The following is a 13,313-nucleotide window of genomic DNA, read 5'->3' on the forward strand; positions in this document are numbered from 1 at the left end:
GACAAGAGACGAAATGTTCAAAGTAAAGTTCATCAACAAAAACTACGTGAGGTTTTCTTTGTTTTGTTCGTGGTTTACCATATATGGAAAGTCTCGTGTTGGGTGAACGATTAAGGTGGCTGGTTTAACATCTCGTGGTCTCGAGTTTGAACCCATGCCATGCCGTTGAAATAACACCAGGTGCGTTTGCTCAGCTTGTCGTCCATACGAGGTCCGCAAGCTTCCTGTTAAAGGTGGCACTGCATCAGCGGCACAGTCGCACTTCCAGAAAATGATGCAACCAGCAGCCACAGGCTGCACATGAAACAACAAACAGAGATCACTTCGCTCATCTGGATTTATGGAAGTTGTACAGTTCTTGTCGCAATCAATCACATGAGAACTAGATTCGGGCATAATGTCATGCTTAATGAGTGTTTGCAAATTTACAATTTTAGCTGCAGCCATAATGTCAACGACCTCAATGTAGAAGTTTCTATCAATGCAGAATCGATAATTAAAATTATCGATTGTAAAACTTCCCATAATGTAAGTTGAACCGTCGCCTCACCACATATGCACACCCTGATTGGTTCAAATCAAAAATTCCGAAAGCCATACTGCATATTGCACTTTCATGAAACTTATTTTCTTTACGAAATAAAGTAACCTTCAGATGCAATACTTTTCCACAGTGAACTCTGAAGTATTTTGAAACAACAACAAGCAGAGATGGCAATAAATATATTCTTCAATTCTGATATTTTTTGCACCCTACCCCCATTACCTGGCCCACAAAATATTGAACCCCACCCACCCCTTACCCACTGGAGACTTGTTTGCTTTGAACGTACGAATCGTGCATGGAGAGCCTTCCCAGCCGAGCCCTCAGCACACTCAGTACGAGGAGGTGTGAAACACACGATCGTGCACTCGAAATCACCACTAATTACCTGGACAGTCTTTCAAATTATAAACTCGTATTCAGATCAACATCGTGTGGAATGTTCTTGAATTCCAGTGTGATGTGGATTATGGGGAATAATCATGAATGGGAAGAATATCAGAGAGAGGGAGAAAAATCCCCAAACCATTCCACCCCATCCAGCTCACTGAATGTGGTTGTAAAATCCAAATACTTATCGAGTTACAAATTAATAACTCCACCAAGCATTTTATCAATTTTAAAAATAATATTTTCTTTGTTTATAAATGTCCCCCAAAGGGGGTGCACCGTTCTCGGAGGTACTGCAATTCCGGTTCGATGCATGGAGCGGACGGAGCAAGCCCCGAATCCAACTCCCGATCCCAAAAATCCATTCAATAGACTAGTCCCGCATTGCAGGACATATCAGATATTAAAGTAATAAAAAGGGATTTATTAAAAAATATCAAAATAAATCCCGCAAACCCAAATGGAATCACTGGAACGGACTGCGAGTGGATGAACACCGGAAGTTTAAAGTACAAGCACCACGTGACCTCCTGTTTCGCTGTGTTCGCACCGAACCACCTGGTTTGATTCCAATAAAAACCACAAACCGGTCCAACCCCCATCCCGATTGTGGTTCCTCTGATGTATTATTCACAGTGTATAAACAGCTGGTGTATCTGATGTATAACTCCAATGGGACGTCGATCCCACGTTTTACGCTCAGCGGAAACCAAGTGATTGCTCTGCCCTCGCCCCTCTCTTCCTGGTGTTCTTCACACAATGAATTCCATATTTCTCCCAAGATAAACAAACTTCATATATCACATCAGGATTGTTTAATAGCAGGATATGAAAGGAGAGTTGGAGCTTCATTGGAGGCGCAGAACGAGTGGTCATTTCGAGGAATGTTAGTTTTTCCGTGAATCGGCGCCACTGAACCATCAATGTGAACCTCGTTCAAAAGTACATTTTAAAAACTGTAAAGTTATCGCTTCTCGGCCTGATGGCTAAGATCAAGTGTAGTATCTGTTCTTATCAGTTTAGTAGCTGATATGTCCCGCAATGCGGGACTAGTCTATTAAATGGATTTTTGGTATCGGGAGTTGGATTAGGGGCTTGCTCCGTCCGCTCCATGCATCGACCCGGTATTGCAGTACCTCCGAGAACGGTGCACCCCCCTTTGGGGGAACATTCAAACAAAGGAAAGATTGCTCTGAAAGCAAATTTTAAAAATCTGAAAGGTGGATTTAAAAAAAAATAATTTTTTTTTAAAAAAAAATAAATTTTTTTTGAATTTTTTTTTTTTTATATTTTTTTTTATTAAATTTTTTGAAATTATTTCTTTATCTTTATATATATGCCCTGGTTGACCGTTGCCGACCGCGGCGTGGTGGACGCGGTGCAGACGCCCCCACGCACCCAAGTCGTCCCCGACCTGACCGCCCCGGTATGGCGGGTGCTTCCGGGCTGAGGTATGACCCCCAGGAGGCCAGTCGCCTTCAGAAGCTGTACAGGCACAGCAGAAAGCGTGCCTTTAGGGTGGTCCTCGGGAAAGCTGAGGATAGATATTGAATAAATCTGTTTGGAATATAGATTGGAATATAGATAGATTGAATAAATCTGTTTGGAATACAGATACCCGATGGAAGAGGACGGACGGAGGCCGGGTCGGCGAGGTGAAGGTGCTGCTCGAGATGTGGAGACGTTCCGTGAGACTGTTACTACAAAGGATGCACCGGGTCCGGTCGCCCCGGCCGAGAGCTATGGCTCTGACGACGGGGCGGCCGGCCCGCGTATTGTAAATATGAGTGGAATCGGTGGTAGTAGGCGGCGGTCGTTCCGGAGGTCCTGGTCACCAGTTTTGGGTTGCCCCTCTGGAGGGCAGGCTGATCTGATTCTGGAGTCTAGCCGGGTCTTCGAGCCCCTTTTGGGTGTCCCCCTCTTGGAACAACAATTAGTTGCCTGCAGTGAGTCTCCGGTGCTGCCCATCACCGAGGGTTCCCCTGTCGGGGTTGTCCCCCGATGTGATGAGGAAACATCCCGGGTTCTTGACTGCTTGGTATCAGCTATTCTCGAGGCCCCCGAGGGGCCTGCTTTCGAGGAGGCTTGTGACAGTTTTTTGCAGGTGGCGGGTGCTGGGGCTGGGGGGTTGAGCGGTAGTGTTGAGAGGGCGGAGGGCCGCGGTGGGGTGGGGGGCTCGAGCCCGCGGGTGCGACTGAGGCTGCGGCTCCGCCCGCTTCGGTTGCCGACCGGTCTCGGGTTCCCCGCCCCGGCGCGACGCTCCCCGGCTCCACGGCCTGTCTCCCCTCCCCAGGTGTTGATGCTGGCCCTAGCTTTCCTGAGTATTGGGTCGGTCGGTTGAGGAACGCGGTGTTGTGGGAGGAGTTTGAAAAGGTCTGCGATGCGTTTGCCAATGCCCTGGTTGACCGTTGCCGACCGCGGCGTGGTGGACGCGGTGCAGACGCCCCCACGCACCCAAGTCGTCCCCGACCTGACCGCCCCGGTATGGCGGGTGCTTCCGGGCTGAGGTATGACCCCCAGGAGGCCAGTCGCCTTCAGAAGCTGTACAGGCACAGCAGAAAGCGTGCCTTTAGGGTGGTCCTTGGGAAAGCTGAGGATAGATATTCTGGTGGGAGGGAACCCGTGGAGGCTTTTTTCTCCCGGGTGTTCTCCGCCAAGAATGTCGACCCAGCGGTCATTTCCCGGGAGTTCTCCAAACATGTGTCATCCACTGACGAGGCTCGTGCGGAGGGGGCAGCGTTAAGTGCGCCCATTGGTCAGAGAGAGATCTCTGCCCGACTTGGGCGCATGAGTAACTCTGCCCCGGGACCGGACCGTGTTGAGTACCAGCACCTGAAGCGAATGGATGGGGCGTGTCGTGTGACATTGGAAATTTTTAACCGATGTCTGCGCTCGCTCCGTATCCCCGCTTCATGGAAGCAGGCCACCACGGTCCTGATCCACAAGAAAGGGGACACCGGGGACCCAGAAAATTTTCGGCCGATTGCCCTCCAGAGTTGCCTCTATAAACTGTTTATGGCGGTTCTGGCTGATCGGCTTCGCAGCTGGGCGCTCCGGCATTCAATGCTGAGCGAGGCCCAGAAGTGCTCTCGGCCCAGTGAAGGCTGCTTCGAGCACTCCTTTTGCTAAACACCATAATGAAGGACGCCAGGCGGAATCAGAAGAATATTTTTGTTGCCTGGCTGGACCTTCGGAATGCGTTTGGGAGTGTTCCACATGGAGCTATTTTTGCCGCACTGGACACGATGGGCGCGTCTGCGGAGCTGATCGACCTGCTTCGAGATGTTTACACTGGTGCCTCCACTACCGTTAATACGGACGATGGCCCGACTAGCGAGGTCCCTATATTGTCAGGGGTGAAACAGGGATGCCCCATATCGCCGATCCTGTTCAACCTCACGATCGAATTGATTGTGCGCGCGGTGCAGGCTTCTGCTGCGGCCGGAGGTCACGGCGTCAAAATTCATGGGCAGCCGGTGTCTATATTGGCATATGCTGATGACCTGGTTGTCCTGAGTAGGACCAGGGAGGGTCTTTCGACCCTTCTTGACGTGGCCTCCGTTAATGCTGATGTGTTGCAGCTGGAGTTTAAGCCTGCTAAGTGTGCCTCTCTGTCACTTTTCTGTCGTGAGGGGGTCAGGGTCGGTGATGTGTTATTCTCGATTCAGGGTCGAACCATGCCAGCTCTGAGTAGCGAGGAGCATTATCGCTACCTCGGGACCCCCATCGGTGTGTATAGAGATGATGAGGACGTCTGCTCATTGGTTACTAACATGATAGCGGACGTCCTCAAAATTAAACAATCATTGCTAGCACCATGGCAAAAGTTGGATGCGATTCAGACCTTTGTCCAGCCCTGCCTCTCTTTCGCGTTGCGCGCGGGAGAGACGACCAAGAAACAAGTTAATAGGCTGGTATCTGCGGTGGTCAGTGCGGCGAAGGAGATCTGCCAGCTTCCGGTCCGCGCTTCTAATAATTATATTTTCGCGGGCCGGGATGTTGGCGGATTAGGGCTTCAACACCCGGGGTCGGAGGCAGACATCCAAACTGTCGTTCAGACAGTGCGGATGCTGTCCTCCAGCGACCTTTCCTTACGCGGCATTGCCACGCAGCAGCTCTTGTCGGTCGTCCACCGGACGATCCGCTGTGTTCCCGTTGAGTCGGACGTGGATAAGTTCCTGTCTGGCTCGATGGAAGGGCCATTGGCGAACTCCGGGTACAGCGGCCAAATTTCCACGCTCTGGTCTCGGGTGAGGTCCGCGACGCGGCGGTTGAATGTGACTGTCCGTCGTGCCCTCTCAGGGGAGCCCGTTGTGACCCTGGGCCATTCCCGAGAGTGCAGCTCTAAAGACGTGTGTTCTGCACTTCGGGAGTGGACCAGGGAGAAGTTTGCACAGCGGTTGCTCGGCCTCCCGGACCAGGGAAAGGTGGCCGCTGCACTGAAAACGGATAAGTTTGCCAACGGTTCCTCGTGGATTCGCAGTGGTTCGTTCATGCGCTTCTGTGATTGGAGGTTTGTGCATCGGGCAAGGCTGAACTGTGTCCCGACTAATGCTGTGACCCATCGATGGAATCCCGCTGCCCCCCAGGGGTGTCGGCGGTGTTGCTATCCCCGGGAGACTCTGGCTCACATTGTTGACCATTGTCCCCCGGGTATGGTACCCATTCGCCGCCGTCACAACATGATCCAGAGTCGCCTGGTCAAGGCCATTCGTCATGGGGACGTATATGTAGATCAACATGTCCCTGGTGATCCCTCCCCACATGAAAGACCAGACATCACTGTGGTGGAGGGAAATAAAATCACAATTGTTGACATTGCTGTCCCCTTTGACAATGGTTCCGATGCCCTTGCCACTTGCGCAGCTGCAAAGAGGGAAAAGTACGAAGGCCTGCGTAAAGCATTGGTGGCTAAGGGCAAGGATGTCCAGGTGCTTGGGTTCATAGTGGGGGCACTGGAATCGTGGTTCCCTGGAAATGAGTCGGCCCTGAACCGGTTGGGAATCTCCCGGTCTTACCGGAAGCTGATGCGTCGGCTTTGTTGTATTGATGCCATAAAGGGATCCCGGGATATTTATATTGAGCACATGTCGGGCCATCGTCAGTATGAAGAGGTTTGAGGTTGGTACTTCCCTATTTCCCTTCCTCCCCTCTTTCCTCCCCCCCCTTTTTTTTTTTTTTTTTTTTTTTGTATGGTGTGCATGGTTTCTATGTTTGTCTAAGTGAATGGATCTTGCCAAACGGACGAGAAGCGCAAATTTCCATTTTTGGACTGGTCCCCTTTCTTTATGGCTTGGTGCCCTTAATTGGTCCTTGGGGGTTGTGTTCTTTTTATTTTGACACTCCCCCAGGGGCCTATTTCTATTCTCTTTTTGATTCTAACGGTGTGGAGGAATTTTATCCTCAGTGTCTATTCCTTTTTTAACTTTTTAATTTTGGTCTTTTATAAATTTTTAATAAATCTGTTCTTATCAGTTTAGTAGCTGATATGTCCCGCAATGCGGGACTAGTCTATTAAATGGATTTTTGGTATCGGGAGTTGGATTAGGGGCTTGCTCCGTCCGCTCCATGCATCGACCCGGTATTGCAGTACCTCCGAGAACGGTGCACCCCCCTTTGGGGGAACATTCAAACAAAGGAAAGATTGCTCTGAAAGCAAATTTTAAAAATCTGAAAGGTGGATTTAAAAAAAAATAATTTTTTTTTAAAAAAAAATAAATTTTTTTTGAATTTTTTTTTTTTTATATTTTTTTTTATTAAATTTTTTGAAATTATTTCTTTATCTTTATATATATGCCCTGGTTGACCGTTGCCGACCGCGGCGTGGTGGACGCGGTGCAGACGCCCCCACGCACCCAAGTCGTCCCCGACCTGACCGCCCCGGTATGGCGGGTGCTTCCGGGCTGAGGTATGACCCCCAGGAGGCCAGTCGCCTTCAGAAGCTGTACAGGCACAGCAGAAAGCGTGCCTTTAGGGTGGTCCTCGGGAAAGCTGAGGATAGATATTGAATAAATCTGTTTGGAATATAGATTGGAATATAGATAGATTGAATAAATCTGTTTGGAATACAGATACCCGATGGAAGAGGACGGACAGAGGCCGGGTCGGCGAGGTGAAGGTGCTGCTCGAGATGTGGAGACGTTCCGTGAGACTGTTACTACAAAGGATGCACCGGGTCCGGTCGCCCCGGCCGAGAGCTATGGCTCTGACGACGGGGCGGCCGGCCCGCGTATTGTAAATATGAGTGGAATCGGTGGTAGTAGGCGGCGGTCGTTCCGGAGGTCCTGGTCACCAGTTTTGGGTTGCCCCTCTGGAGGGCAGGCTGATCTGATTCTGGAGTCTAGCCGGGTCTTCGAGCCCCTTTTGGGTGTCCCCCTCTTGGAACAACAATTAGTTGCCTGCAGTGAGTCTCCGGTGCTGCCCATCACCGAGGGTTCCCCTGTCGGGGTTGTCCCCCGATGTGATGAGGAAACATCCCGGGTTCTTGACTGCTTGGTATCAGCTATTCTCGAGGCCCCCGAGGGGCCTGCTTTCGAGGAGGCTTGTGACAGTTTTTTGCAGGTGGCGGGTGCTGGGGCTGGGGGGGGGTTGAGCGGTAGTGTTGAGAGGGCGGAGGGCCGCGGTGGGGTGGGGGGGCTCGAGCCCGCGGGTGCGACTGAGGCTGCGGCTCCGCCCGCTTCGGTTGCCGACCGGTCTCGGGTTCCCCCGCCCCGGCGCGACGCTCCCCCGGCTCCACGGCCTGTCTCCCCTCCCCCAGGTGTTGATGCTGGCCCTAGCTTTCCTGAGTATTGGGTCGGTCGGTTGAGGAACGCGGTGTTGTGGGAGGAGTTTGAAAAGGTCTGCGATGCGTTTGCCAATGCCCTGGTTGACCGTTGCCGACCGCGGCGTGGTGGACGCGGTGCAGACGCCCCCACGCCCCCAAGTCGTCCCCGACCTGACCGCCCCGGTATGGCGGGTGCTTCCGGGCTGAGGTATGACCCCCAGGAGGCCAGTCGCCTTCAGAAGCTGTACAGGCACAGCAGAAAGCGTGCCTTTAGGGTGGTCCTTGGGAAAGCTGAGGATAGATATTCTGGTGGGAGGGAACCCGTGGAGGCTTTTTTCTCCCGGGTGTTCTCCGCCAAGAATGTCGACCCAGCGGTCATTTCCCGGGAGTTCTCCAAACATGTGTCATCCACTGACGAGGCTCGTGCGGAGGGGGCAGCGTTAAGTGCGCCCATTGGTCAGAGAGAGATCTCTGCCCGACTTGGGCGCATGAGTAACTCTGCCCGGGACCGGACCGTGTTGAGTACCAGCACCTGAAGCGAATGGATGGGGCGTGTCGTGTGACATTGGAAATTTTTAACCGATGTCTGCGCTCGCTCCGTATCCCCGCTTCATGGAAGCAGGCCACCACGGTCCTGATCCACAAGAAAGGGGACACCGGGGACCCAGAAAATTTTCGGCCGATTGCCCTCCAGAGTTGCCTCTATAAACTGTTTATGGCGGTTCTGGCTGATCGGCTTCGCAGCTGGGCGCTCCGGCATTCAATGCTGAGCGAGGCCCAGAAGTGCTCTCGGCCCAGTGAAGGCTGCTTCGAGCACTCCTTTTTGCTAAACACCATAATGAAGGACGCCAGGCGGAATCAGAAGAATATTTTTGTTGCCTGGCTGGACCTTCGGAATGCGTTTGGGAGTGTTCCACATGGAGCTATTTTTGCCGCACTGGACACGATGGGCGCGTCTGCGGAGCTGATCGACCTGCTTCGAGATGTTTACACTGGTGCCTCCACTACCGTTAATACGGACGATGGCCCGACTAGCGAGGTCCCTATATTGTCAGGGGTGAAACAGGGATGCCCCATATCGCCGATCCTGTTCAACCTCACGATCGAATTGATTGTGCGCGCGGTGCAGGCTTCTGCTGCGGCCGGAGGTCACGGCGTCAAAATTCATGGGCAGCCGGTGTCTATATTGGCATATGCTGATGACCTGGTTGTCCTGAGTAGGACCAGGGAGGGTCTTTCGACCCTTCTTGACGTGGCCTCCGTTAATGCTGATGTGTTGCAGCTGGAGTTTAAGCCTGCTAAGTGTGCCTCTCTGTCACTTTTCTGTCGTGAGGGGGTCAGGGTCGGTGATGTGTTATTCTCGATTCAGGGTCGAACCATGCCAGCTCTGAGTAGCGAGGAGCATTATCGCTACCTCGGGACCCCCATCGGTGTGTATAGAGATGATGAGGACGTCTGCTCATTGGTTACTAACATGATAGCGGACGTCCTCAAAATTAAACAATCATTGCTAGCACCATGGCAAAAGTTGGATGCGATTCAGACCTTTGTCCAGCCCTGCCTCTCTTTCGCGTTGCGCGCGGGAGAGACGACCAAGAAACAAGTTAATAGGCTGGTATCTGCGGTGGTCAGTGCGGCGAAGGAGATCTGCCAGCTTCCGGTCCGCGCTTCTAATAATTATATTTTCGCGGGCCGGGATGTTGGCGGATTAGGGCTTCAACACCCGGGGTCGGAGGCAGACATCCAAACTGTAGTTCAGACAGTGCGGATGCTGTCCTCCAGCGACCTTTCCTTACGCGGCATTGCCACGCAGCAGCTCTTGTCGGTCGTCCACCGGACGATCCGCTGTGTTCCCGTTGAGTCGGACGTGGATAAGTTCCTGTCTGGCTCGATGGAAGGGCCATTGGCGAACTCCGGGTACAGCGGCCAAATTTCCACGCTCTGGTCTCGGGTGAGGTCCGCGACGCGGCGGTTGAATGTGACTGTCCGTCGTGCCCTCTCAGGGGAGCCCGTTGTGACCCTGGGCCATTCCCGAGAGTGCAGCTCTAAAGACGTGTGTTCTGCACTTCGGGAGTGGACCAGGGAGAAGTTTGCACAGCGGTTGCTCGGCCTCCCGGACCAGGGAAAGGTGGCCGCTGCACTGAAAACGGATAAGTTTGCCAACGGTTCCTCGTGGATTCGCAGTGGTTCGTTCATGCGCTTCTGTGATTGGAGGTTTGTGCATCGGGCAAGGCTGAACTGTGTCCCGACTAATGCTGTGACCCATCGATGGAATCCCGCTGCCCCCCAGGGGTGTCGGCGGTGTTGCTATCCCCGGGAGACTCTGGCTCACATTGTTGACCATTGTCCCCCGGGTATGGTACCCATTCGCCGCCGTCACAACATGATCCAGAGTCGCCTGGTCAAGGCCATTCGTCATGGGGACGTATATGTAGATCAACATGTCCCTGGTGATCCCTCCCCACATGAAAGACCAGACATCACTGTGGTGGAGGGAAATAAAATCACAATTGTTGACATTGCTGTCCCCTTTGACAATGGTTCCGATGCCCTTGCCACTTGCGCAGCTGCAAAGAGGGAAAAGTACGAAGGCCTGCGTAAAGCATTGGTGGCTAAGGGCAAGGATGTCCAGGTGCTTGGGTTCATAGTGGGGGCACTGGAATCGTGGTTCCCTGGAAATGAGTCGGCCCTGAACCGGTTGGGAATCTCCCGGTCTTACCGGAAGCTGATGCGTCGGCTTTGTTGTATTGATGCCATAAAGGGATCCCGGGATATTTATATTGAGCACATGTCGGGCCATCGTCAGTATGAAGAGGTTTGAGGTTGGTACTTCCCTATTTCCCTTCCTCCCCTCTTTCCTCCCCCCCCCCCCTTTTTTTTTTTTTTTTTTTTTTTTTTTTTTGTATGGTGTGCATGGTTTCTATGTTTGTCTAAGTGAATGGATCTTGCCAAACGGACGAGAAGCGCAAATTTCCATTTTTGGACTGGTCCCCTTTCTTTATGGCTTGGTGCCCTTAATTGGTCCTTGGGGGTTGTGTTCTTTTTATTTTGACATTCCCCCAGGGGCCTATTTCTATTCTCTTTTTGATTCTAACGGTGTGGAGGAATTTTATCCTCAGTGTCTATTCCTTTTTTAACTTTTTAATTTTGGTCTTTTATAAATTTTTAATAAATCTGTTCTTATCAGTTTAGTAGCTGATATGTCCCGCAATGCGGGACTAGTCTATTAAATGGATTTTTGGTATCGGGAGTTGGATTAGGGGCTTGCTCCGTCCGCTCCATGCATCGACCCGGTATTGCAGTACCTCCGAGAACGGTGCACCCCCCTTTGGGGGAACATTCAAACAAAGGAAAGATTGCTCTGAAAGCAAATTTTAAAAATCTGAAAGGTGGATTTAAAAAAAAATAATTTTTTTTTAAAAAAAAATAAATTTTTTTTGAATTTTTTTTTTTTTATATTTTTTTTTATTAAATTTTTTGAAATTATTTCTTTATCTTTATATATATGCCCTGGTTGACCGTTGCCGACCGCGGCGTGGTGGACGCGGTGCAGACGCCCCACGCACCCAAGTCGTCCCCGACCTGACCGCCCCGGTATGGCGGGTGCTTCCGGGCTGAGGTATGACCCCCAGGAGGCCAGTCGCCTTCAGAAGCTGTACAGGCACAGCAGAAAGCGTGCCTTTAGGGTGGTCCTCGGGAAAGCTGAGGATAGATATTGAATAAATCTGTTTGGAATATAGATTGGAATATAGATAGATTGAATAAATCTGTTTGGAATACAGATACCCGATGGAAGAGGACGGACGGAGGCCGGGTCGGCGAGGTGAAGGTGCTGCTCGAGATGTGGAGACGTTCCGTGAGACTGTTACTACAAAGGATGCACCGGGTCCGGTCGCCCCGGCCGAGAGCTATGGCTCTGACGACGGGGCGGCCGGCCCGCGTATTGTAAATATGAGTGGAATCGGTGGTAGTAGGCGGCGGTCGTTCCGGAGGTCCTGGTCACCAGTTTTGGGTTGCCCCTCTGGAGGGCAGGCTGATCTGATTCTGGAGTCTAGCCGGGTCTTCGAGCCCCTTTTGGGTGTCCCCCTCTTGGAATAACAATTAGTTGCCTGCAGTGAGTCTCCGGTGCTGCCCATCACCGAGGGTTCCCCTGTCGGGGTTGTCCCCCGATGTGATGAGGAAACATCCAGGGTTCTTGACTGCTTGGTATCAGCTATTCTCGAGGCCCCCGAGGGGCCTGCTTTCGAGGAGGCTTGTGACAGTTTTTTGCAGGTGGCGGGTGCTGGGGCTGGGGGGGGGTTGAGCGGTAGTGTTGAGAGGACGGAGGGCCGCGGTGGGGTGGGGGGGCTTGAGCCCGCGGGTGCGACTGAGGCTGCGGCTCCGCCCGCTTCGGTTGCCGACCGGTCTCGGGTTCCCCCGCCCCGGCGCGACGCTCCCCCGGCTCCACGGCCTGTCCCCCCTCCCCCAGGTGTTGATGCTGGCCCTAGCTTTCCTGAGTATTGGGTCGGTCGGTTGAGGAACGCGGTGTTGTGGGAGGAGTTTGAAAAGGTCTGCGATGCGTTTGCCAATGCCCTGGTTGACCGTTGCCGACCGCGGCGTGGTGGACGCGGTGCAGACGCCCCCACGCGCCCAAGTCGTCCCCGACCTGACCGCCCCGGTATGGCGGGTGCTTCCGGGCTGAGGTATGACCCCCAGGAGGCCAGTCGCCTTCAGAAGCTGTACAGGCACAGCAGAAAGCGTGCCTTTAGGGTGGTCCTTGGGAAAGCTGAGGATAGATATTCTGGTGGGAGGGAACCCGTGGAGGCTTTTTTCTCCCGGGTGTTCTCCGCCAAGAATGTCGACCCAGCGGTCATTTCCCGGGAGTTCTCCAAACATGTGTCATCCACTGACGAGGCTCGTGCGGAGGGGGCAGCGTTAAGTGCGCCCATTGGTCAGAGAGAGATCTCTGCCCGACTTGGGCGCATGAGTAACTCTGCCCCGGGACCGGACCGTGTTGAGTACCAGCACCTGAAGCGAATGGATGGGGCGTGTCGTGTGACATTGGAAATTTTTAACCGATGTCTGCGCTCGCTCCGTATCCCCGCTTCATGGAAGCAGGCCACCACGGTCCTGATCCACAAGAAAGGGGACACCGGGGACCCAGAAAATTTTCGGCCGATTGCCCTCCAGAGTTGCCTCTATAAACTGTTTATGGCGGTTCTGGCTGATCGGCTTCGCAGCTGGGCGCTCCGGCATTCAATGCTGAGCGAGGCCCAGAAGTGCTCTCGGCCCAGTGAAGGCTGCTTCGAGCACTCCTTTTTGCTAAACACCATAATGAAGGACGCCAGGCGGAATCAGAAGAATATTTTTGTTGCCTGGCTGGACCTTCGGAATGCGTTTGGGAGTGTTCCACATGGAGCTATTTTTGCCGCACTGGACACGATGGGCGCGTCTGCGGAGCTGATCGACCTGCTTCGAGATGTTTACACTGGTGCCTCCACTACCTTTAATACGGACGATGGCCCGACTAGCGAGGTCCCTATATTGTCAGGGGTGAAACAGGGATGCCCCATATCGCCGATCCTGTTCAACCTCACGATCGAATTGATTGTGCGCGCGGTGCAGGCTTCTGCTGCG

The 13,313-nt window shown here is 52.8% G+C and overlaps 1 non-coding gene and 3 pseudogenes across 1 annotated transcript; 3 read left to right on the top strand and 1 right to left on the bottom strand.

The window, feature by feature from the left end:
• Positions 1–1,202: 1,202 nt before the first annotated feature.
• Positions 1,203–1,381, bottom strand: LOC147025409 (U2 spliceosomal RNA; annotated as a pseudogene).
• Positions 1,382–1,900: 519 nt separating this feature from the next.
• Positions 1,901–2,092, top strand: LOC147025410 (U2 spliceosomal RNA). The gene has a single exon (XR_015059662.1). It is a non-coding gene; the product is annotated as a U2 spliceosomal RNA (small nuclear RNA).
• A 4,280-nt stretch (positions 2,093–6,372) lies between these two features.
• LOC147025411 (U2 spliceosomal RNA) lies at positions 6,373–6,549 on the top strand (annotated as a pseudogene).
• A 4,298-nt stretch (positions 6,550–10,847) lies between these two features.
• LOC147025412 (U2 spliceosomal RNA) lies at positions 10,848–11,024 on the top strand (annotated as a pseudogene).
• Positions 11,025–13,313: the final 2,289 nt, after the last annotated feature.

This window comes from Eptatretus burgeri, chromosome 6 (genome assembly GCF_056783735.1).
Source record: "Eptatretus burgeri isolate ZD-2024b chromosome 6, Ebu_testis_v1, whole genome shotgun sequence".
Lineage (NCBI taxonomy): Eukaryota > Metazoa > Chordata > Myxini > Myxiniformes > Myxinidae > Eptatretus > Eptatretus burgeri.